General features: G+C 36.9%; 1 long non-coding RNA gene across 2 annotated transcripts in view; it reads right to left on the bottom strand.

The window, feature by feature from the left end:
• Positions 1-24,556, bottom strand: part of LOC109550766 (uncharacterized) — a 211,099-nt gene that overhangs the window by 104,221 nt on the left and 82,322 nt on the right. The window contains exon 6 of one of the 2 annotated variants that reach the window (XR_012333878.1): positions 12,670-12,715. The exons of the other annotated variant lie outside the window; for it this stretch is intronic. This is a non-coding gene — a long non-coding RNA (uncharacterized lncRNA). The remainder of the gene's footprint in view (positions 1-12,669; positions 12,716-24,556) is intronic. 2 annotated transcript variants of the gene reach the window in all.

Below are 24,556 nucleotides of genomic sequence, written 5' to 3'. Positions count from 1 at the left end.
AGAAAAACAGCATCTTGAAAAGTTCTTTACAAACAAAGCTCTTTTGCTCTTAATGCTTTCGGTCATGTTTTCTTGTGAAGGGAAGTATAACTTTAACCTTAATTGCACTTACAAATTAGCAAGTAAAATATAATGCCACCCTTTCCCCCTTCCTTCCTTCCTTTCTTTTCTTTTCTTTTCTTTTTTTTCTTCAAAAGGAGACCCTTTCATGATTTTAGCTCTGGTAAAATTAGAGCTTTCTTCCTCTTTGCCTCTTCCCTCAAAGTTGTGGTTTTGACAACCACTTGGTGAATAAGTTATAGATGCCTGAGCTCTGTTTCCTCTGCTCTGGTTGCTCTTCTTCATATGCTTTTTTTCCTACCTTTTACTGCAACCTCCTTGAAAATGTAGTGAGAAAAGGACACTTGCAGCTTGTGCCTTTTTGAAAATGGCAATTTGTGTTTAAGGTATTTGTCAGGAAGAATGGGGCACCAAGTAATAATTTAAATCTCCTCATCTCATGTTTTTCCAGTGCTGGCTACATGTTTGGAAAGTACTGGGTAAGTGTCTCTCACTGTATTGTAAGATTCCCAAGGACAAAGGACATGTTTGTGTTTTCTGTCTCTTGGTATACAATTTACCTAATGCATATTGAGTTACGTGTTCAAAAGCAGACTTTCTTTGTCATGTAAAAGAATAAATAAGAGAAAAAACACACAATCAAATATTTTGCACAAAATATTTTGTACAAAACCTCATGTCCTTATTCACCCAAAACTTGAGACCAAGGTGACAATATTATTGCTTGGGGTTCCATATAGATATTCTGGGCCCAAAGACCCTTTGTGCATATTTTTAATATAGACATCTAGATTCGAGACCAGTAGTTGATAATCACCGTCCCCTTCCTGTAATCCTCTTGGGTATGTGAATACAAGGATCCAGCAACACTAAGGCATTTCCCTGCTTGCTGTCTCTTAGATCTGTCTTTATTGGAGTCAATTTACAGCAGCCAAAGGTAATATGCGCTCAATAAATTTGGATGAAAGTAGTGCCCACAGATAAAAATGATGTGACCAGGTTTTTTGTGTGGTTATGTGTGTGGGTGTGGGTGTCTGTACTATCCCATTTAGGTCTCATAATAATTAAGAAAGGTATTATCTCCACTTCACAAATGAGAAAATAGTGGCTGGCTCAGATGAGTAGTTTGCTGAAAGTCAGAAAACTCAGTTGTTAAATCTGGCTTCAAGATGTGGGCTCTTGGGGACTTCCCTGGCGGCACAGTGGTTAAGAATCCGCCTGCCAATGCAGAGGACACGGGTTCGAGCCCTGGTCCAGGAAGATTCCACATGCCGCGGAGCAACCAAGCCCATGTGCCACAACTACTGAGCCTGCGCTTTAGAGCCTGCAAGCCACACCTACTGAAGCCCGCGTACCTAGAGCCCGTGCTCCGCAACAAGAGAAGCCACCACAATGAGAAGCCTGCACACCGCAACAAAGAGTAGCCCTGGCTTGCTGCAACTAGGGGAAGCCTGCGTGCAGCAATGAAGACCCAACGCAGCCAAAAAAAAAAAAAAAAAAGATGTGTGCTCTTAAATATTAAATAATGCTGCTCCTACCAAACTATATTTCCTCTCTTGTATTAGATAATCTGCCACTCTTTTCTTTTCCACTCTTTTCTGCCACACTTCAATTCCATTAGCTATTTCTTGACAGTTAGTTTACAACAGATTGGTAGGAAAACAGACACCAGAGAGATAAAAGAAGTCTGTGCCTTTACATAGCGGTGTTATGATTTCTTTGTCATGGCCAAAGGCTTCACCACCAATTCTTTAGGGGACTAGGGGGATGGGGCAAGTGAAGGGGAAATACAGTTCTTAAGATGGAATGAACAATACCATCCAAACCTTTCCATATCACCACAGTCTCCTTGGGTGTCCTGGGCCCTGTCCTCAATTTTGAGGGGCTTAGGAGTACCCTGGGCCTATGGGTTGGATGCCTACATAGGGTAACTTAGACAAGCCAACAGTCTTCAGACTTAGCAGAGCACTCCCCTGTTGGACAATCAGAGGGCAATAGAGGCACCTGCAGTGGGTGCTCACCTGGAAGGCAAGGGATGGTCCCTGGGCATCATTGGCTCAGGTCTCAAAAGGCTTTGTGGTGATGCATGGTGCTGATATAAATAAGAGAAAATAAGAGCAGACTTTGGATACTAATCCTGCTTCTCTCCTCCAGGTGCAGAAGCCCTCTCCCAATCCTCCATCCTACTTGCCTCCATCCCTCCCTATCTCCCAACCTACGTATTCTACCTACTGTTTATGATCAAACGTTATGCACTTTCAGGCAGATTTAGGAGCATGTTCTGGAAGTCAATGCTGAGCACTGTTTTCTATGAATGTTCCATAGGTGCCAACCATCCTAACATTCTCCCAGGTAATGGATGGAATGAGGGAAGTTCATTAACAGGAAAAGCAAGCATAAAACTCATATTAATATGTTTCAAAATGTAATATTGCACTTAAGACTCCAGAGGATCTTACACAAGTTCTTTTCTTAACGTATTTGAAGGATTTTGAGGCTCATCACATAAGCATCATGTTTTCAAAAATTGTTTTTCAAAAATTGAAGCTGTCAAATGTTGAAATCAATACAGCTTTGCTACACTAAACTTATGCCACTTTTGTACTGTAATTTGCTAATTTTATACTCTACTGACCCTGTCTCAATATATCTGAATTTCAACAAGCCTTTTTATAAGAGAAAGTCTTTCTGATAGAAAGTTCCTATCACTGACCAAGGGTAACTACAGATGAGTAGGTGAGTGGATCATTAATGAGCTTGATTCAGCTTGGAGAGGAATTTCTAGGGCTGCTTAACAGACATCAAAACCTGAATAAAGTTAGTAAGGATATGTTAATCCAATTCAGACACTGTGAAACTAGAATAGTAGACAGTGACAGATGTCCATGAGAGGGGCAATGTCGAGTGGGGAACTGAGAAACCTTTAAACGTGACTGGTCACTAACAAGCATAAATGTTCATTAAGCAGAGCTAAATGCAAGATTCTACACCTGGGTTGAAAAAGACCTGTGTAAGATGTAGGATGTGGATTATAGCACCACACATAAAAAATAAAACAACATAATGTCAAAAACTCCTCTTTTGAGTCAACATTAGAGTGACGACACAAATTCAGTGTGATGTTAGAATGATAGATTTATCTGTCTAAGAGGCTGCTTACTCTTGTTGTAGCTATAGATGTCAGGGGCTAAAATTTTCTTTACTGTCTTCGTTTCCTTTAGTGACTCCTATTGTCTTTAAGTTTCCATAGAGACTCTTTCTTAAGTAGGGTCTGAGCTTTGCAGTTCTTTTAGCTATAATTCACTGTTATCATGTAGGAGCCCTATCGACGTGGTGGTTAAAATGTGGAGGGAGGGGAACAGTTCTACTCCCGTGATTAGGTCTTAGTCTTTTAGGGATCCCGTGCCCTAACCGACTTTCACAAGTACTTCTAAGCTCCCTGTCCCAGTCCTGCCCATCAGTGAGACAGTAAGGCTAGAGGGGGCTGCAGTAGAGTACTTCCCTTCTCCTTAGTCAGTTAGGCTCTGGTTTACCTTGAGGTCAGGCCTTTGCTAAGGAGGGCAGAGAGTTCTGGGTATATTTCAGAATGATTACTCTCCCCTCCCTGCGCCAGAAGCACTGGGGTAGGGGGGTGGTTCCTCTGACCTTCAACCTAAGAACCTGATGTGGATCCTGGAGGTAAAACATAAGAAATGTGAAGTTTATCCACACTGAACCTCCAGCAATTTGTCGATGATCGTTTAAGTGCTCCTACCAGTAATGCCTCCACTTGCAGGCTTCTGTTCCTGGGCTTCTGCTTCCGTCATCTCTGATTCTTAGTATCTGCCTCTTTCTCTAGTTTTTGTGGTAGTGGTTTCCCATGTGACCTCAATTCTCAGATGGATCTAGAAAGGGTTGTTGATTTTTCAGTCTGTTCAGCATTTTTCTTGTTTTGAGAACAAGAGTGATGACTTCCAAGCTCTTTACATGTCAGGCCAGAAACTGGAAGTCAGAATGACAGATTTATATCTAATCTAGAGAGAAAAGAGTAGTCCTGATGTAGACTAACCACATTCAAGGAATGAAGTTCAGTTGTAGTCACCTCACTTGAAAGAACATATCCAAAGAATAGTGAAAGGAAAATAAAGCCATCCTCAAATAAGAATTATTGAAAAATCTGAAAAGTGGCCTGACTCAGCATTAGTACCACACTGGTTTTCCCATTCAGGAAATTTATCCATGGTTGGTAAGCTATCTTAATGTCACTACTTTCCAGATCTAGATTTATAAAATATACAGACAACACCAACAATTTATTTTTTGTTACTTAGATATATATTGTGAAGTGATTTCTAATGAGGTACCAGGAATTCTACCACAGAAACAGAAATATTTGGTAATCTCCAGCCACTGTTGGTAGAAATTCAGTAAGTACATTCTTTCTCATAGATGATGATGCTATATAATTTGGTAAAGTAAAAGTACTATGATTCACCTGTCAGTGAATTAGTGTCTCAGAAAATACCAAAAAATGCATATTAGATGATTCAAAGTCAATGAAAATTTTCCCACAAGAAAACATCAGACTCAGACAACTTTATAGAGTAGTTCTACCACACATTCAAGCAAAAAATGTCAGTTTTTCACAAAACTCTTCCAAGAGGATAGAGAAAGAGAGTATGTTCAATCTCATTTTATAAGTCCAGCATTTTCATGTCCAAACCCGGCCAGTCAAATAAATAAAAATTATGCAACAACAGCACTCTTGAACAAATATGCAAAATGTAAGTAATTAAATAAAATATTAGCAATTAGCATAAAGTAATATATAAGTTAATACATCAGAAGTAAGGTAAGCTTATCCCAGGATTGCAATGCTGGTTTAATAATAGAAAATCAATTAATATACTTTTTCATATTATTAAAGAAAGGCAGATGATTACCTTAACAGATGCAGAAAAAGCATTTTAAAAAGTTCAATATTCGGGGGCTTCCCTGGTGGTGCAGTGGTTGAGAATCTGCCTGCCGATGCAGGGGACATGGGTTCGAGCCCTGGTCTGGGAAGATCCCACATGCCGCGGAGCAACTGGGCCCGTGAGCCACAACTACTGAGCCTGCACTCTCGATATGTATCTAATAACAGATTACAGCAATCTAATAGTGTATTAGAATTGGCCCCACACTGCAACGAAGAGGAGCCCCCGCTCGCCGCAACTAGAGAAAACCCGCGCGCAGCAACCAACACAGCCAAAAATAAATAAATAAATTAATTAATTAAAAAAAAAGAATTTGCTGGTGAGACAGGCACCAGCATCACTGAGATGCTCTTCTCTTTAAGTTTGGAACCGTCATTACAGAACTGGGCTCGCAGACAGCAATGGGGATGATCCCAACATACTAGCGGCCAGGAGGTGTGGCGTAACCATTAGAATGGAGGTGGGCACAGTTATCACAAACAATAACAAATTAGCATGGCAGTCAGAGCAGCCATGGAGATATTTAACAGAATACAGTCTTCCAAGGGGCCCAAGAGATGGGCACTTTTCTGATCCAGACCCACTGAGCTTAAGCAGAGGCTGGGTGACCAGGAGATAGGATCCTACAACATCACAACATCACAGCACTCAGTGGTAATTTTTTCTAGTCTTTCCTCAAAGGACGTAAAAGCCATTACCAGCAGGCAAAGGGAAAATCCAAATATATTGAGGACTGTTGGGCACAGGGACTGAGTTGACCTGAAGTGGCAAATGGTGTCCCTTGTTTAGGATAAGGGCACGTAGAAGTAAAGTAATTTTCTGTTTTAAGGCATTCAGTTTGTGGTCATTTGTTACTGTAGCCGTAAAAAACTAATACAGAACACTTCACTCTTGGCAAGGGCAGTGATTTATTTCATCTAAAGTTGATACGTGTTATGGGTATGGTTTGCCTTTCCTGCCTGCAGGACCTTGGCCAGCACAACAGAAAGCTTACAGTGATTCACCAGTACAGAACACAGAATGCTACCTAATACTGCCTCAGACCAAAGGTCCCATTTTACAGCAAACATGGTACAACAGTAGACACATGTCCCAGGGACCCACGGGTCCTATCACAAAATACACTACCCAGAATATACTGACCTAATAGAGCAACTGAATGGTCTTTTGAAGGTACAGATGAGGCATCAACATTTTACTGAATTCTGAACTATGGCTACTGCCCAGTCCCTGAAAACCTCTGTGTCAAGAGAACAGCAGACAAGGAAAAGGTTTAATTGACTCTGCTCATCATTAGGAGAAGGCAGAGCTGCTATTATGCAATGCAGGCAAGAAAGAATAAGTTTGGCACATAGGTGATCTACTGTATTATCTCTTGCCACTCCCTTGCACAATTGTGACAGTAAACAGACAAGTGCAGGAACTGTGTCCTGAGAAAGGCATAATCAGAGTCTCAAACCTTTAGGGATGAGGGTCTGGGTCATGCTTTGCGTAAGTCACCTGGACCAGCGGAGGTGCTAGTGAAGGGTGAGGAGAGTCTACAAGGGTGGTGGAGAAAGGGAATTACAAGTTACACCACTGAGTAACTTGAGTAATTATTTACTTGTATAATTAGGCGTGATGGGCAGTTAATTACATTAGCCTTCCTTTTGTAAATTTCCCCCCAAAAGAGAATAAGCTGAATCCTGAAGGATCTTGACCATAGTGGATGCTGTAGTGTACCACCTGAATCCAACATGGCACTCATTCCCCAAGCTGCCCGGACTGTTGACTGCTGATAGGTTATGGTTGACTCTCTCTCTGTAAGAAAGAGAGCTGAAGGGAGTTGCCTTACCACAATGTTATATTACCCTAGAAGAAGTAGTCCATATGGAACATTTGGTTGATGTGAGGGTTAAAATGTCTGGCCTCTTTAACTCAATTTAGGACATCTCTGAAGAGTCCATGTAGCTCCAGAGCTTCTCATGGTATCTACTGAGGCCTCTAATAAAATTGCATCACATTTAAATGTCTCCTTTAGCCCCATCCTGCTCGTCTCACTCCTTCTCAAGTATCGATCCCAAGGGCATAACTCCTGCACATGAATCCCCATCTGAGTCTCTTTCCCAGGAATCCCAAGCCAAGACAAGAGTTTACTGTGGCATTTGAGAAGCTGATCTTAAAATTTATATGAAAGCAAAATTCAAGAATAGTCAAGAAATTGCTAAAGAAGAACAAAGTTGGGAAATGGGTGTTGGTGTTGGTGGATCCTGCACTATTAGATGTCAAAACTTTGTTATAAAGATATAGGAAATGAGACAGTATAATTTTGCTACAGGAGCAGATAAATAACTAATGAAGAAGAATAGAAAACTGGACATAGACTGAAACATACATGAAAACTTGAATCATGAGAGTGAGTCTCAGAGATCATTGAAGGGAAGATAAATTGCTTAGTAATTGTGTTGTTATGCAGAAATAAAATCCAATTGGATTAATGACATATATAGAAGACAAAACTGTAAAACTTTTAGGTGGCAACATAGGAGGATATCTTTCTGACATCAGGGTAGGGAAGGATTTTCTAAACAAGACACAAAAAAGCATAAACTGTAAAGGAAAAATTACTACATTTGACTATGTTAACATTAAGAACTTCTTGTCATCAAATGTCACCATAAACAAAATGAAAAAGTAACTGACAAACTAGAAAAATGTATTTGAAATTCATACAACTACAAAGGAGTAGTATCCAGAATATGTAGAAACCCTGCAGATCAGTAAGAAAAAACTAAAAATTCTTTTTTTAAACAAAAGACATAAGCAAGTATCTTTTTATGACATGAATAGAAATCTTTTAAAAACATAAAATAAATAAAATAAAATAAAAATTGTCTAAAAATTTGTACCACTCAGATATATACAAATTTAGCCAGGAAATATATTTGTCGGTTTTCACACTCTGAATGTAGACCACTTTTGCTTATCTATGTACATTTCTTTATACTTTTCCAGTGACTTCAATCCTCATGAAAATCTCATCCTAAAAATATTCTTAACATATTATTTAACTAGTAAGCAAAAATTGGTCTCATCTCAACTAGATTTTCAAGCACAGTTCTTGAAAAAAAATTAAAATTCTTCATCATGCTTAAGAAGCACCATATATATATATATATACACACACACACACATATATATACACACACACACATATATATATATACACATATTCACACATATGTATATATATGCAATAGCTGTGAAGGTGAATTTTATATGTTTAAACATTATAAACATTAGAATTTATTTTGAAAATTGGTTCATGGGGAATTTCTGATCCAGTAGGAATTATGGTACAAACTGTCCAGGGAATATCAACTAGAAATGGAGTATTTAACCATATCCCTCTTACTTCCCATTAGTCCAGAAATATCAAATATGTTACGCATGTCCTGCCTTTCCTCTCACACTCAATCCTTGGTGCGATCACCAACATTTAGCATCTTTTCCAGTGGGTTACTAATTTTCTATGCCAATTCTCCTCCCGAAGTGCTCCAGGCAGCCACTATCAATTCTTCAGAGTTGGCAAAATAAATGACACTTATTTGCCATCTCCGCTCCAGACCAAGAAGCATGATAAAATAGACATTTAAAATTTTACCTTTCGGGAACACTCTTTTCCTACAAATAACACAGACAATGTATTTTTCCTCATCCATGAGCACCTTATTTGCAATCTGAAGCACCAAACCCAGAATCAAATAGACTTGGAATGAACACTGGTGCACACACCATCTTCTAATGCTAGAAGAGCTTGTTTTTATAAAAGCCAATCTTATTTTTAGTCCTAGTCACTTTAGTCACTGTAACCAAAATTATGTAAACTTTCTAAATAGACTAAATATTCTAAAAATACAGTAAAACACCAACCTCCACACCAACCAAGTCACAATATGGGTGTCTGGCCTAAACCCACAAAATGAGAATGATGGGAAGGTCATTTATCAAACTGCAGTGACCATAACACACTCTCATCCCTGTATCAAAACAAGGCAATCAAATGGCTATTACTCAAAGTGATTCCATTATCTTTGGGAAAGCATCCCTGAACACCTGTAAATGCTTATCATATTAGACTTATGATTTAAATTCCGTGCTTACATCAATGTGCCTTTTGAACACTTTTCCATACTTTGGAAAATGATGGAACTATTTCCAAATTTGTTACTATGTTTTCAGAATTTCCTATGAAGAAATATGAATGTGGGCTGTGGAAAAAGAATTTGTCCCAGTCTATTTGTTACCACTTATAGTACAGCCTTGGGTACTTAGATTCCTAAATGAATGCTTTGACCATTAGGAAGAATTGTGAAGATAAGTACATCAAACATTATGACTTTCTCATCTCCTCTTGTAGCCTTGGCTAATGGAGGTCCCACTACCGATGCCTTTAAATTACTGAGGCATATTTGGTAAAACAGAGAAATGTGTTTTCCCTTTTGTTGTCACTTGCTGTTGGAAAAGCAGCAAAGCCAAGCTGCTGCCTTACACCTGCTACATCACTGTATTTACTGTAAAATATTTCAGTTAGGACGACACGATGTGTGTATATGTTATCTTCTGTCTACAATCTACAGAAGTTCGTTAACATTTGAGGTTTCCTAACCTTGAATTCACACTCCAGAAAGTTAGCCTTTGAGAGACCCTATCAGGTTTCCATGCTCTAGAAGCAAATTTAAAAGGTACTTTAAATTGCAAGGTCTGAATCTCCACTATTGCATGTGTTGATTAGAAATGTTTTCATTGGTGAAATGAGTGGTGATTAAGACATGTGATTAGCAAGGAAGATTAGTGTGGATACCTCCACCCTTTCAAAAACAGGGTAAAAGAATTTGGTGAGCCCAACATTCTAACACTTTTGCAGCAAATAAAGCCTTATGACTAAACTCCACATCCCACTACAGCCCCAGCCTTTCACTGTAACCACTTAATGGAGGATTTTTGTCATTTTTACTGATTGAAAAACAAATGATCTTGGTGCTGCCCATTTTTTTCTTGCATTTCCCTTGCAATAAACTTTAAAGCAAGGTGCTCTCAGAGTATACTAAGGGTAGAGAGTAAAATTATTGCAGCATTGTTTAAAGCGTGAAAAAATAAAGTGTAAACAAGATGAATGCTGATCAAATGGAAAATGGTCACGTAAATTATTCATGGAATATTATGCAATATTACCAACTATTATTAAGGAATAATTAAGCTATGTAAAGTGACTTGGGACATGGAGGTATTCTAAAATGTGTTGAATGGGGAAAATGATGTGTGAGGAAGATATTTAATATTCCATTTTTATAAAGTAAACAATGACAAAAAGTGTATAGTGTATGCATGTGCGTATGTACATAAAATTATGAAAGGATATATAAAATGGGGCATGGAATGAGAGAGACGAGTGGGGTGGGAAAGTAAGGCAAGCAGAATATAAAAGCTGGGAAAAGACTACAATAAAGAATTTATAATGTGAAATTTTATTTGTATAAAATGATATGTGCATATGTATGCTCACAGAAAGTGGAAGAACAGGGTGCCTCTCTACCAGTGACTTATAGGGATGTTCATAGTATATTAAATAGAAAAAGATAAGTATGTTGTAATGAGTATCTTATGATCCTATTTCAGGATAAAGGGAATAAACCACACCTCTACACAGATACATTTATGGCCACATATGTTTGTATGAGCAAAAAAATGATACACAATTAGACCTCTAGGGTCTGATCTTGGGGTGGGGTGGATTTATAGGATGTGGGTTGCTGGGGTGTGTGCTTTTTAGCTTTGCCCATTTTTGAATTGCATTGTATTGATTTGCATATTACCACACAAATGCATTACTTCTGAAATTTGAAAACATGCAAATTACAGACTGTGGATATCTGAACAGTTTTCTAACATTGTTGAAATGAAAAAAAATTTCTTAAATATGCTTATTTATTTAAAGAATTTATTTTAAACCATTAACTTCACTAAATTCACCAATGTACTGAATCCTTATTGGAAATCCTTAACTTAGCTCCCTATTTTGGCCCAAGAGTGCTTAAAATTAATTCATTTGTAGTACTAAAATTCTTAAGCAACTACTGGACTAAAGCCGTCAAAGTTAAATCATGGTCATTGTCATTTAATCATGTTTATTGTCATTTTTGCATGGGAGTAACACTTCCGGTTTTTGAGTGCTGATTCATGAAAACTATCAAAAATTAGCATTTATGGAGCTGTTACTATATGCCATGCATTACCCTTTTTTGGGGGAGCTATAATTTACATACAGTAAAATTTCCCGTTTTAAGTGTATTCTAACCATAAGAGTCCTCCAAGAAACAAATGCCAAGATGGGAATAAACATGCATTACATTGGCAAGTGTTTGCTTGTTTGATTGATTTTAGTTATTGTAATAGGAGTTTAGTTGTTTCCCACTGATATCTTTTACACAGAATTATATAAACAACCCTATACCACAGGTGGAATCTGTAGAACAAATTTATTTTAAATAGCTTGCCCATGGCAACTCAGAGCTGTCTGATCTTTAAAATGGTGCCTGTAGCCACTCGTGACCTATTGTCGCCAAGATCCTGAGTCTTCCTTAAGTGACAGTTGGTTGTGCATGTGGTTACTCAGAGGCAATGGGGCATGCAATATATTTCCTGGTTCTTTCCTCAGTTCAAGGAGGTGATCAATATCACAAAAAGTTTTGAAACTTTTTTCAGGCTTATCTTTGGATAGTGGGACTATCCAAAGAAAATATGGAAAAGTAGAAAACAGAGATGAAAAGTCAACCAGACTCTATTCAGTCAGCACTTAAGTTTAAGTTGCAGTTGAGGGAAGACAATTATTGAACGACAATGTCAATAGTAAGCTGTGTGAGGCTACTGTAAAATGAGTTAAGTTTATTTACATAAATTTTCTCTGATGTGCTTTGTATGTAGCGATGACACACCAGTAAAAATCAATTTTTGTTTTTTTAGGACTATAGCATAAAATGCAGAAGAAATAAGATCATGTAACAATGTTCAATCTTCCATCTTTATGATTCAGTTTTTTGTAAAATTAGTGGAATGATTCTACTGAAAACTAGCATTATTAATCATATGACTTCTAAGGAATTCATTTGATAGAAGGTGGTATGGAAGGGAAATTAAACAAAACCTTTGTGGGGTTTTCTTTGATGGTGTTTTGGTCTTTTATTTTTGGCAGGGGTTAGAGTGCTGTTAGGGAAAGTGAGAAATGGTAGAGAAATGGAATTGTGTGATTTAGGGATAAATAACTGAGTAACATGGCCCCAGTGAGACATCAGGTTGGGGTTGGAGGGTAGGTTTGAGAGAACGTGAACTGCAAGCTAGTTCATTTTTGTTTTCTGTATTTTTTGCTTTTTTAATCTAGGGTTACATTTATCCTTGCAGAAGATTATCAATAGAATACAGAGACAAAGAACACAGAAACTAGTCTTTATTCCAGACCCCTTGTGTGTGTGTATGTGTAAACTGGCAAGCTATAAGCTCTAATGAGCTTAGTAAAAGCATACCAGCTCCCATCTAACCAGAGCATCAATGTTTATCTACCTCTCCCATAATTAAAATCACATGTCTGACCACAAGCAATGGGTGAGGCTTTGCTTACCTTAATAACTGCATGTAACCCATTGGGCCACTAAGTGCCACTGGCTCTGTGAATTGAATCAGCAGGGAGAAAGAAAAGTGTCAGCATCGGAATCCACTTTAGGCATTTAAGCTGATTCCACAACTTATAAAACCATTCATATAAACAAATTCCAACTTCAGATATTTTTCTCCTCACCTCAGGTCCATCAAATTGTAAGTTAACTACTAATTCTGGTTGACTGAATAACTCAACAGACCAAAAATGTGTAATCATTTGCTTAAGGTGCAAATGATTTGCAAATTTCACCTAGATGTTTTTATTCATGTCATAGGAAATTATGTATATTACCATTATTCAACATTTAAAAATCAGCCACTTTCTAAATAGTTTGAAATGTCAAGTCAAATCTAAATTCTCTATATTTTAAATTTAATTAAAATTGCACTAAGAATAGCAAAATAGGATGAAATTATTCAGAGCTAACTTAGACTATTGAAAGGAGATTGTAAATCTCAACCATTTCCAATAGGTTCAAAATCAGAAGTTAATTTTATTTCTTAAATGAACCAAATTCTTTTTGTTTAAATGTCAATCTATTGTTCATAGAATTACAAACTTACTGTATTCTAGAAAAGACTTAAAGAATTGACACAAACAGTTAAAAATAAATCATTGGTAAAATACAAAATGTATGCATTCTAGATAAGTGATTCCATTCAATTATACATTTAATTGAGATATGTTAGATTCCCAAACATAAGTTTAATTTTTTCTTCCCAAGTTTGGTCAACTTTGACTTAACAAGAACTGCACGCCTGCCTGGTTCTACCTTTTCTCTCTACTGGAATAGATAGATATCATGTTAATGAAATTTTAGTATTTGTTTTAATTTTATAACACACTCTATTTTACAATATCTTTTGTCTGTATGCATCAAGCATGGGCACTATTTGCAGACCTTAATTCTTGTCTAAGTAGATGGAAGAATTTCTTCAGAGGCATCTGGTGTATGGTAACAAGACTATGAACAATTTGATAAATGTACATCAAAAGGCTGCAAGACATTTACCCATGTAAATCCAAGAAAACACAAAGCAATGCTAGGAGGAAGAGAAATGTAGAGAATAAATAAACTGAAACCAGCTTATGTAGAAATAATAAGTGACTTTATTGAAGTGGTTTGTGTCTCACCCTATCTTAAAGAGGAAACTATTTAGAATGATCATATATGATGCCAGCCTTCTTATGAAAGTTAGTGAAGCCAGCTGATGAATTTGTAGAAAAGGTTTAGCTTTTTCTTTTTTCCTGTACTACATGATCTATACTTGTAAATGGTGTGACTTGATTTTCAGGGATTGGGGTCTGCACTGTAACTTCATCAGTTCATTATTAATTACATTTTGTCAAGATAAAAAAAAGCTTAATATGATTCCAAACGTAAACCATTCATTTTGGTATGTCACTGAGATTTTAAATTAAACTAGAATAGAAGCTTCTGTTTTATAAATAAAATAAAATAGTTAATATAAGAACAGTAGTTTTAACATCACAGATACACTTTTAGAATCAGAATCTGATGAAGTGTCCTTTCTTTCCCAGGAAAAAAATGCATATTCAAACTAAATTTTGTATACAATTTCTCTGCAAGCTTGTCTTTGACATCAAAGTTTAAAACTTTTGAAGTAAAAGTTGGGACCAAGTTAAAGAATACATGCATGCAATAAGGACCACTGTATAATTATGTTTATTATTGCAAGACTGAGCACAATTTGGCTCAGATCCTTAGGATGCAGGGGAAAATAGAAACCGTATTCATGATGATTCTCATCAAGAAAATGAAACACAGTTTTTAGGGAAAACAAAGTCTTGCCTAGCAATAAATCATAAATAATTTCCCCTGGGACTATTTGGTAAACTTTACTTTGGAAACTGCATAATCTCAAATTCAATAGTCACTTTCATATAATTTCTTAGTTTGGCCACTTAATAAAATAAGAGAGCATAAGATTACTGGAAACAGGCAGCCTATTTGTTGTCTGAATCATATAGGACAGGCATTCAACTCAACCACTTTTATCACTTCTATTCTTGGATTATGTTCCCTAAAATTTTACTTCTCCCTCAAAGTTGGGCTTTTTGTAGGTGCAATTCAGATATCAGCCCTCTGAAGAATCTCTGCTACATCTAGCCTTATGGAACATAGGAAAAGAAGAAACAACATACGTATAAAAAAAGGTCCCCAAAGAAGAAAACCAAAACAATAAAATGAGATATTTAAAAAATCTATAATTAAAGACAAACTTTCCTAAAATTAAGGAGATACATAAATATACATGTGTTTATAAATATTCTGGAAGTACATGTTGAAAAGGCACACTATATACCAGGGAAAATAGGCTGAGAACACTGAGAAAAATCTAATAAAATTATTGGTTATTCAAGAAAGTGAGTAAATTCTTTTGACACCTGGACAAAACGTCTAAGTCACTTACAAATGAAAGAAAATTGTTAACAGTTTTCAACAGCAAAATTTTATGTCTTCTGGGGTGAACCAAAAAAGAAAATCTGAGCCAAGATTTTTTTTATATTCAGATAAACTGTTTTCCAAGTATAAACTCTTTTCAATATCTCATGAGTTATTCCTAAGATATCTACTAGAGAATAACCTTCAGACAACTAAAATGACTGGAGATATATCAATTTTAGGACTGGTGGTGAGCATTAGTATATAGTTAATTGTAGCTCTATGAATAAATGATAGCAATAAAGAAAGAAATATAGTACATAATGTACCAATCCTAATGTTGACATCTTCCCCAAGGGTACAGAGTGAATGGAATGAAGGAACAGGGATGGAAGATAGATTGCTTGGAATATATTTTGCTTTATAGAATTGACTTTGAAACCATGTAAGCATCTGATATAATAAAAAAATTTAATCTCAAAAATCGGAATTAAAATGAGATCAATGAATGAGATCTAAATGGGTAACTAGTTGCTGGCATAATCACATGGAAACTAATCGAAGTAACTTTGAAAAATAGTTTTTGACTATACATCCCTAATAGTATATGCCTTAAGGACAAAAATTGCTGGAAAAAATTTAAACAGTTTTCAGTGATCATATTGTAGGTGGTAGTGATGGTATTGCAATTCAAAAAATGCTGTGTGTATAAAGTATAATTCTGTGATATTATAATTCTATTATCCAGTGTCCTTCACAAGCAAGATTGGTGGCAAGTGAGAAAGAAAAAACAGATACCAGAAAGGAGAAATTAAGTAAAGACCTTTTAGTCCTGAATTTGAAGTATCAATATAAATCAGTGATGTTTTCTGCTTGAAAAAAACTATTTTCTAATTTTTTCAACTGAAAAGTCCCATAAATACTGAGGCACCCAGTAGCAATGAGTACCTCCAGCACCTAGAATTTAGTATTGAAATCTAATTTCCTTCTGAAAGGATCCAGAGCTCCTTGGAGAAATGGCTAATTCCAGGTCTGGGATAAGAAATATACAGATCATATTGGAAATCTTGTCACATCACATAATAAGGAAGCTATCAAAGATTACTAGATTTGTGTCAAAGATTTGGGAATCAACTTGCAGAGACTGTCAAAGATGAGACAATATGAAGATCAATGAGGGAAAAAACCTTCAAAAGATTGAAATATATCAAATAAGTTTAAATCCATGAGTTCATAATGATACTTAAAAAAAACTGGTCAGCAATTGGAAGACACTAGTGAACCAATTCATTATTTTGAAAACTTACAAACAAAGAACCACTCAGTAATGAAATAGAAGAGTAAGATTTTCTTTATTGTGGCATTTTAGCAAATATATGAAAAATAAATGATAGAATTGGAATATCACTCTCTTGTAACCCAAAATGAATTAATGGATCTAGGCATAGAGTTACTGCTAATATCAAAAAGAGAAAGATAACCAGATATTAGGAGTCTCCTGATAGAGGATCAAAGCACCTCCTAAAAAAAAGAGTCTTTTCAGAAAATCAAGCCTGACTCTGTCAATACTCCAGATTCAATTACTAATTTATAAAAAAATTCAGAGGAAAGAGGAACACGTTAAACTATACTATGGGGTTGTAATCAGCAAAATCCTATAGGACAAATAATCAAGTTTCTTTAGCAAATAAATTACAAAGAGGAAAAAAAAGATGGAGGGGGAAACCAATAGGTGAAAAGAAACTTAAAAGGAATATATTAACCAATCATTACATGTGGGCCTTGTTTGGATCCTGATTCAAACTAGAAAAATTTGTGACATTGAAGGGATAATTGGAAATTTGAACTCTGACTGAATATTTGATGATATCCAGGAATTATTAATTTTTAAAAATATAATAATGATATTGTGTTATATAAAAAGAACAAAAGTCCTTTTCATTTAGAGTTACATACTAAAATGTTTGTTCATAAAATAAAATGTTGTCTGGAATTTGCCACAGAATCATTTGGGAAGGTGGATATGGGCAAGGATATTTCGTTGAAGCTGGAAAACGGCACATAGGGAGTTTATTAAATTGTTCCCTATATTTTGGGGGGAAATATTCAAAAATAAAACATTTAAAACAAAAACATGAATTTGGTAGCTTTGCCCGCATGGCATTGTCATGCCCTGAAGGCACTTGAAATATTTGCAATTATCTCTGTTAAGGAGTTATTTCTTTTCCCCTGTGTCTGAGAAAAGCAGCCAGTGCTGCATGTGAGACCAGTGAGGGTTAAAGAGCACAAGCAGCTGATACATCTGGGGAGCATTAACTATATTAAGGACAAGCCAGAATGAAAAGGTAACCGGAAGAAGCAGCTGAGTACTCTCTGGTCAAGCCTTGAGGTCATCTGAATTAAGGGACTGCGGTTTACAGTCTAGCATAGGACATTTATCATTTCAGCACTTTGCTTCAAACCCCGGCACAAGAGTTCCTTTGGTTTGGAGTTGGATCAAAACCAAGTAGAAGACTTTTTCATTCTCAATAAGCAATTTTAAATGTTCTGTATCACAATACCTTTCAGGAAAGAATAGACAGGATTTATAGTATAGTAACAAAATTTATAGTAATAAAAATTGAATCTTGTTTGGATTTTTTTCTATGTTACAAAAATTTCCATTAGCCATATATGTGAATATAATGATAAACTCTTCTTTTGATTGTCATATCAGTTGACTATCTACAGTATTTATTATGTGGTGGCACTGTGAAAAGCATGGTAGAGTTATAGGGGTATTACAATTTCATGGAACGGGAGACTTTGAAATAAAACAAAAATTGTCTAAAATCTTGACTCTGCCATTTCTCAGCTTGTTGAGTTGGGCAGTCTCTCTACTTTGGTTCCCTCATCTGTAAATCAGGATGTTTTGTAGTGAGGTTTAAAGATAATGCATAAAGCACCTAGCCCATAGCTTCAACATGTGGAAGAATTGTCATTTTCACATTTGTTTTATCATCAGTGAATTCTGCCACTTGCCTTTGAGTAAAGGCATCTTTGAGTATTTGACATCTTTCTCCTTTTGTAAACACCACTACTTGGTGCTGTCCTAGGCTACCAGCTCAATCTCTTCTGAAGAAAAACCTGAAACGAGTCAACGCTCACAGATTAATTTTTCTCTTGCAGTAAAACCATTTTTATTAGAAATTAAAGGCTTTTTGGATAACAACATGTCATAAAGACTCAAGTACTGGTTTTAACCTTGTAATATTCTGATAACTGATACTAAGAGAGATGCAAAAGTAAGTGTAGTGGATTAAGTAATTGGAGAAAACACAGCTCTCCCTTAGTCCCAATGGAAACAGAATACTGAATATGCCACGCTTCACAGCCATTCACAGTTTGAGCTGGGACAGGGCCTCTCTTCCTGGTCTCTTGTCTTTTATTGTTAAAAACAGCAGTGAATAGTTGAAATGTATAAACCATTTTGATGCAATTTTAATATGCATAACTTCATGCCATGATTATAATCAGCCATATCTAGATTGCAAATTTCATTCAAACTACATGATAAAATGAGTCCATTTCACTTACAGTAAAAGGTAAAGCCACAAGTGTTTTCCATCAACCCCTGTGTCATTTAATGTAGGATAGAAGTTTCCAAAGCAAGAGATTTGGTAGTTTAAGCAACAGTTAGGAAGGCCATGAAGCCACTGTACAACCCTGTGGACCTACTTTCATTCCTACTAGTTATGTCATTGACTAGAGGCTGGGGCTCTGGGAAATATTACACTTTTTACTGTACTCAGTATATTTATTATATAATCAATCTAAGTCTATTGCAGAGAGATTAGAAGTAGTAAAGTTAAAAAAAAAAAAAAGCCTAAAACCTCTCCAGAGATAATCACCATTATTACAGATTTATATATCTCTATCCAGATTTTGTATAAACATAAGAAAAATTTAATTTTACAAATATTTGGCCAACTAGGTATGTTTCATAACTTATTTTTTTCCATAAGAATTTTGATATTGTTTTGCAAATATTTTCAATGATATTTAGTATAGATCTACATTAAAAACTGTGATAATAGAGCATTCTGTTATATGGAGGACTCATGTACTTAACCAATTTTCTGTTACATATTTGTTTTCGTTATTTTTTTCCCTTACAAATATGTGTCTTGGATAGAGATCTTTATACTAAGGAAATATGATGTGTGAAAATTCCCAGAAGTGTAATCTTAGTATGTTTTAAATTCTCCTTCCTAATCTCCCTGTTTGTGCTCTTTAAAAGGAGTATTTTATTCACTTCCCATGGCAGACTTTTCTATGTTAGCAACACAGCATGTTAATGGAAAAAGGGCACAGAAGGTGGATGACAATAGGTTTTTTTTTTTTTTTTTTGTCCACCATCCCTCTGGAACAGGTTTTCTGTCTAATGAGAAAAAATTTCCTCATATATGTGATCTGGCCACTGGTGACCAAACCAGGGCATTGAGAGGAGATGCATGTGATCTACAACTGTGGCCCCGCAGGTGCTCTGGAACCATCTCTGTGTTTGAGAATGAATCCATTTGACCAGATATTTTAGAAAGCTTTTGAGCAGCCAAAAGTTTAACTCAGATACAGCTTAGTTTCTTACAAAGCCAACGCTATGGTACTCTTTAGCCATTTTTAATTTTATAGTTAAAATTTGGTTTATCAAACATTGCGATGGGTGCTTTGTGCATTATGGTTATTCTCCATAAGCTTCTAACTTTCAATTTCTACTCTGTCAAAGTCAGCCATTTCCCATGAACAAAACCAGAATAAAATGTCCTGTTTCGAATGCAGAATCAGGTTACATTTCTGGTTTCAATGATTATGCATAAGAAATACATTTTTGGTGACTGAAGCTCTGTAATTTTTAGTGACTAACTATAAAGAAAATATTTACAAAGAAAAGTTTTAGTCAGTGTCTATGTAGCTTACACACACTGGTATCCCCCCGGGTCCATTCTGTGCACATTCTCATTGTATAATACACTGTTAGCACTACCTACCTCAAGCACCTAATTTAGGAGTATTCTGCACACAAGAGGAGTCAGCTTGTGGCCAAAATTAGAATGAAGCCAACCTTCCCAACAGACCACTCATCTGTGCATCTCTGCACATGGCTTGAATTTGTCTGCATTTGATAGAAGATGAATAGTGCCAACCCTGGCAAGTGAGGAGGTCGCTTAAGATTTGAATCCAGAGAATAGAAACATATTAGGATACAAGAACATAAGGACAAAACCAGAAGTGAAGAAACACACACGAACAAGGTTGATGTCCATGGATGTGCAATCAGGACCTGGTAACAGAACATCTGCATAGATAAATAGTGTTCTTTATAGAAAAAATGCTTTCCCCAGGTCTGCCCTGTCTTGTTATACCATACCTATGCTCGGGGAAAGTTTGACCAACCACTTGTTGACCATTTGCAAATTATGTTCAAATTGGTTTAAGAATGTCCCATTTGTTAGTTATGCTAAAATTAGTTGCATATCTCCCTCTGAAAATCAATGCTGGGTCATAGCAGGAAAGAGGAAAGCATAACTAAAACAAAACACTAAAGAAAAATTAGGCTTCTTTTCCACCCTGATTTGGCAGTGCACTGGTGAGCAGCTGGGAACATGGTCTGCTTGGCTATGGGAGCCTCTGGGTCTACAGGGGTACAGCTAGTAGGAGTTTCGCCAGGAGAAGGAGTTTCAACACAATGAGGACTTTCATCAGGTCATGTCACTTACCTGGGCAGCCGTTGCAACAGAAAGCCACTGCTCACATTGCTGATGACCACAGCCTCACCTCTAGCTTAATAGGTAAGCAGCAACTCATGTCAAAGAAAAGGTAGGAAGAGATTTGGTGTATAATGTGGGTAGGTTTAGTACTTGGAGGGGGGGAAGCCATCTCAATGCAGACATTGTCACAGGTCCCTGAGCTGAGGGCCCCAGTAACAAGCACACATTGAATCCTAAGTGAGGGAAATCCCAGCTAGCCATGGGACTGGAACCTGCAGACCCTGTAATTTGTTGGGTTAACATCATCATAGAACTTGCTACTAGCCTAGAGAATGCCAGTTTTGCAACTGGTACACAACACCATGCTGGCCCAAGAAAAGAGGTAGTTAAGGGCTGACAGCGGCAGAAGTGGCAACTAGGTTAAAGCATGGGTGAGAGAATTTGAAATTGACAAGTAATCCAGGCAATGCTCTAAAATATGTAGTGAACTGGAGTACCAAACCCAATCAGGACCTACTGTGTCTTCAATCAGCCCTGGTGCCAATTTTGGATCTGGAAAATCCCCTGGGACCTCTAGGGAGGGAGCCTGATCTGCTGGAATTGCGGGCTCGACTATACTGGAAGTCAGTCCAGGACAGCCCAAATGAAGAGATGGGGTTGAAGTATACCCAAAGGGCTTTAGAAAGACCCAAACCAAGGCTGACACACAGGTTGGGAACAGATCTTACGCTAGCATCAGTGTAGCGGTGGTGAGTGAACACTACTACACAGTAGGAATAGACTCAATACAGCCTGGAGGAAGCCTCTGTTAGGACAAGCCCCAGGGAGCCACAATATCTCTGAGCAGGAGAAGCAAAGTGGAGTCTGGTAATCAATCCTGAATGATGATGGAGATGGAGGAGTTAAAGAAAGAACCACTTTTGACAAGTGAGGGTCATCTGTTGTATGACTTCTTCCCTATTTCAGTGGTCATATCTCAAAGGGAATGGTAGAGCCACCTAGCCAGGCATTTTGGAAATTTTAGGAGGCTTTTTTCCCCTTTTGTCACAGTAATTGGGAAACCCTACAGACATTCAGTAAGAGGGTTCAGGGATACATGGTGTCCTGCAATAGAATACTTGTCCTACATCTGCACAGCTTCCAAACTGTCTCACTGGATATTTACATAGAGGAAAAAAATCTACCTAGAGTCTAACTTCTTTTATATATAACACAAAATATTTCTGTACAGTTTTAATATACACTGAATCTTATAGTAATAACTGTAAGTTGAGAGAAGGTCCTATTTGACTTGATTGGAATGATTCCATGAGCTGTTCACCATCTCAGAAAACCATGCCCCTGACAGTAATGCTGCTCATGATATCTGGACCACCTACACAACACACCTGCATTATTAGAGTCAACTATCACATTCATGTAGATTCTATACCTAGTTGCCAACATTTGGATGCTTGATTATGTCTAATTGTACAGTCATATCTGAGTTATTCAGAATTAAAATTAATTAAATTAAAACATATAGTAGAGAAAATAAAGCCAAAAGTTAGTTGTGAGAAAAAATGAATAAAATTGATAAACTCTTAGCAAGACTAATGAAAAATAAAGAGAAAAGGCTCAAATTACCAATATCAGAAATGAAAAAGGAGACATCGCTAGAAATCATGCAGGCATTAAGAAGGTAATAATAAGATACTATTTCGAACACGACATCAATTACCTTGAAAACTTATTTGTAAAACGGTCAGATTTCTAGAAAATCTCAAATTACCAAAGAGCCACATGAAGGAAAAGAAGTTATGAATAGTTCTACATCTATTAAAGAAATTGAATTTGAAATTCAAACTCTTCCCACAATATTAAATAACTTTCATTTTTCTCAAGGTCTTCCAAAGATTAGAGAAGAGGAAACCCCTGCTGACTTCTGTAACGAGCCAAGCATTTCCTTGACCTCCACAATCCAGCAAGGGCATTTCTTTTTCCACAAAGGAAAATTAAAAAGTAAGCCTTCTCTTCAGACTAGGTAAAAATTCTAAACACAATAACTGCAAACACTTCCAAGCTCTATATAAAAAGGATCATATATTACAACCAAGAAGGACTTATTCTGAGAATATGATGTTGGGTTAACATTTGGTAATCGAGCAATGTAATTTAGTAATTAATAGAAAATAAGGAAAGAAATATGGCTATCTCAATAGAGGCAGGAAAAGCATTTGGTAAAATTCAACACTCATTCATAATAATGTCTCATAATACACGAGAAATAGAAAGGTCTTCTTTATCTGATAATAAGCATCTCAAAAGAATACAAATAGTACAAATACAAACAATAGAATCATTTCAAATTTAGAGGTAAAACTTCCAAAGTTTTTATCATAGGATTGGGAATGAGACATGGATGCTTGCTATCACCACTTACCATGTAGGGCAGGCATCACAAACCCAAATACCTACAAGGGTCATAGCAATAGAGAGAGGTGGGCTCTATGGAATTTAAAAAGAATATGCTGCCAAAAGTCATTCAAATTCAACTACAAAACAGGACCAACAAAACCAAGACTAAACAAAACAAAAATCACTGGCCCAGCCAAACAAAATATCTGCAGGCCAGATTTAGCCTGCAGTCTGCAAATTGGTGAACTTGGTTGGGGTTATTTTAGGCCCAGCCTTAAAGATTCTTTCATATAACCAGCTGATATGATAGGATACTAAACTTCACATCCTAAGTGAAAACAGTAATCAAGTCTATTACGACCTGAAGGAGACCTTGTGTTTTAATAGATGTCAAAGCCTAAGCTAAACTGTGTTATTTGTAAAAGAGAGCTGAAAAGGCAAGTCACCTAATAAAAAGAATAAACAATACTAAAGATACAATATGAAAAGGGAGGCTTAGACTGTGGGCCATCAGGAGTAGTGAAATAACAGCAAAACCACTTGGTTATGAATTATTCTAAGACATCCCCAGGGCACCTCTGCCTGAATTTGTCATATTGTACAAGTGTGAAAGGAAGATGGACAAAAATTGCAGTTTTGAGTTGGCTGTTTTTGTTTGTTAAACCCTTTCCTACACTTCACCACTGGAAGTGCTTTGCATGTAATATGTACTGGTGAAGTCTTTGAATTTAATAGTTTTCTCTTCTGATGTTTTTTATGCCTACAGTGACTAGGAATGGTCCTCTATGGCCCTAGACTGGTGTCATCAGCTTGCTCCTGGGCTCGTCGTTGCAAACACAGGAAGGCAGAAGGAAGGAAGGCCATTTTGCTCGGGAAGAGCCACCTCTTGGGTGGTCCCTTTTGCACATGTATTAAGAACCAGCTTGACCCAGAACCACTTCTCTCATTTCTTCAGGGAGAAGTTCATGGAATCTTTGGTGCAGTGACTTTCTGAATCTAAACTGAACTTGGTTTTTGTGTTTCCTTGGAAAACCTTCCCTCCGCTTTGCAAGGGGATGAGCTTTTTGCCTGCTTCCCAGAATGAGGTGGAGATTGCATGCAGTTGGCCAGAAGCCTAAACCCGATCCCCTCTGGTGCCTTTGGCACTTGGTGTGGGTTTCCCAGGTCAGCCAGTTAGGCGGCTTCAAGAGATCACCCAGAGTCCTCAAAGGAAATCTCGTCCTTGAAGCAAGATGTACATCAGTGCAGCCTGACAGAACCGACCACCCGCCCAGAGGTCAGTCTGGGCTGTCACCCA

This window comes from Tursiops truncatus, chromosome 9, assembly GCF_011762595.2.
Source record: "Tursiops truncatus isolate mTurTru1 chromosome 9, mTurTru1.mat.Y, whole genome shotgun sequence".
Taxonomy (NCBI): Eukaryota; Metazoa; Chordata; class Mammalia; order Artiodactyla; family Delphinidae; genus Tursiops; species Tursiops truncatus.
This window is presented reverse-complemented; position numbering and strand designations above follow the sequence as displayed.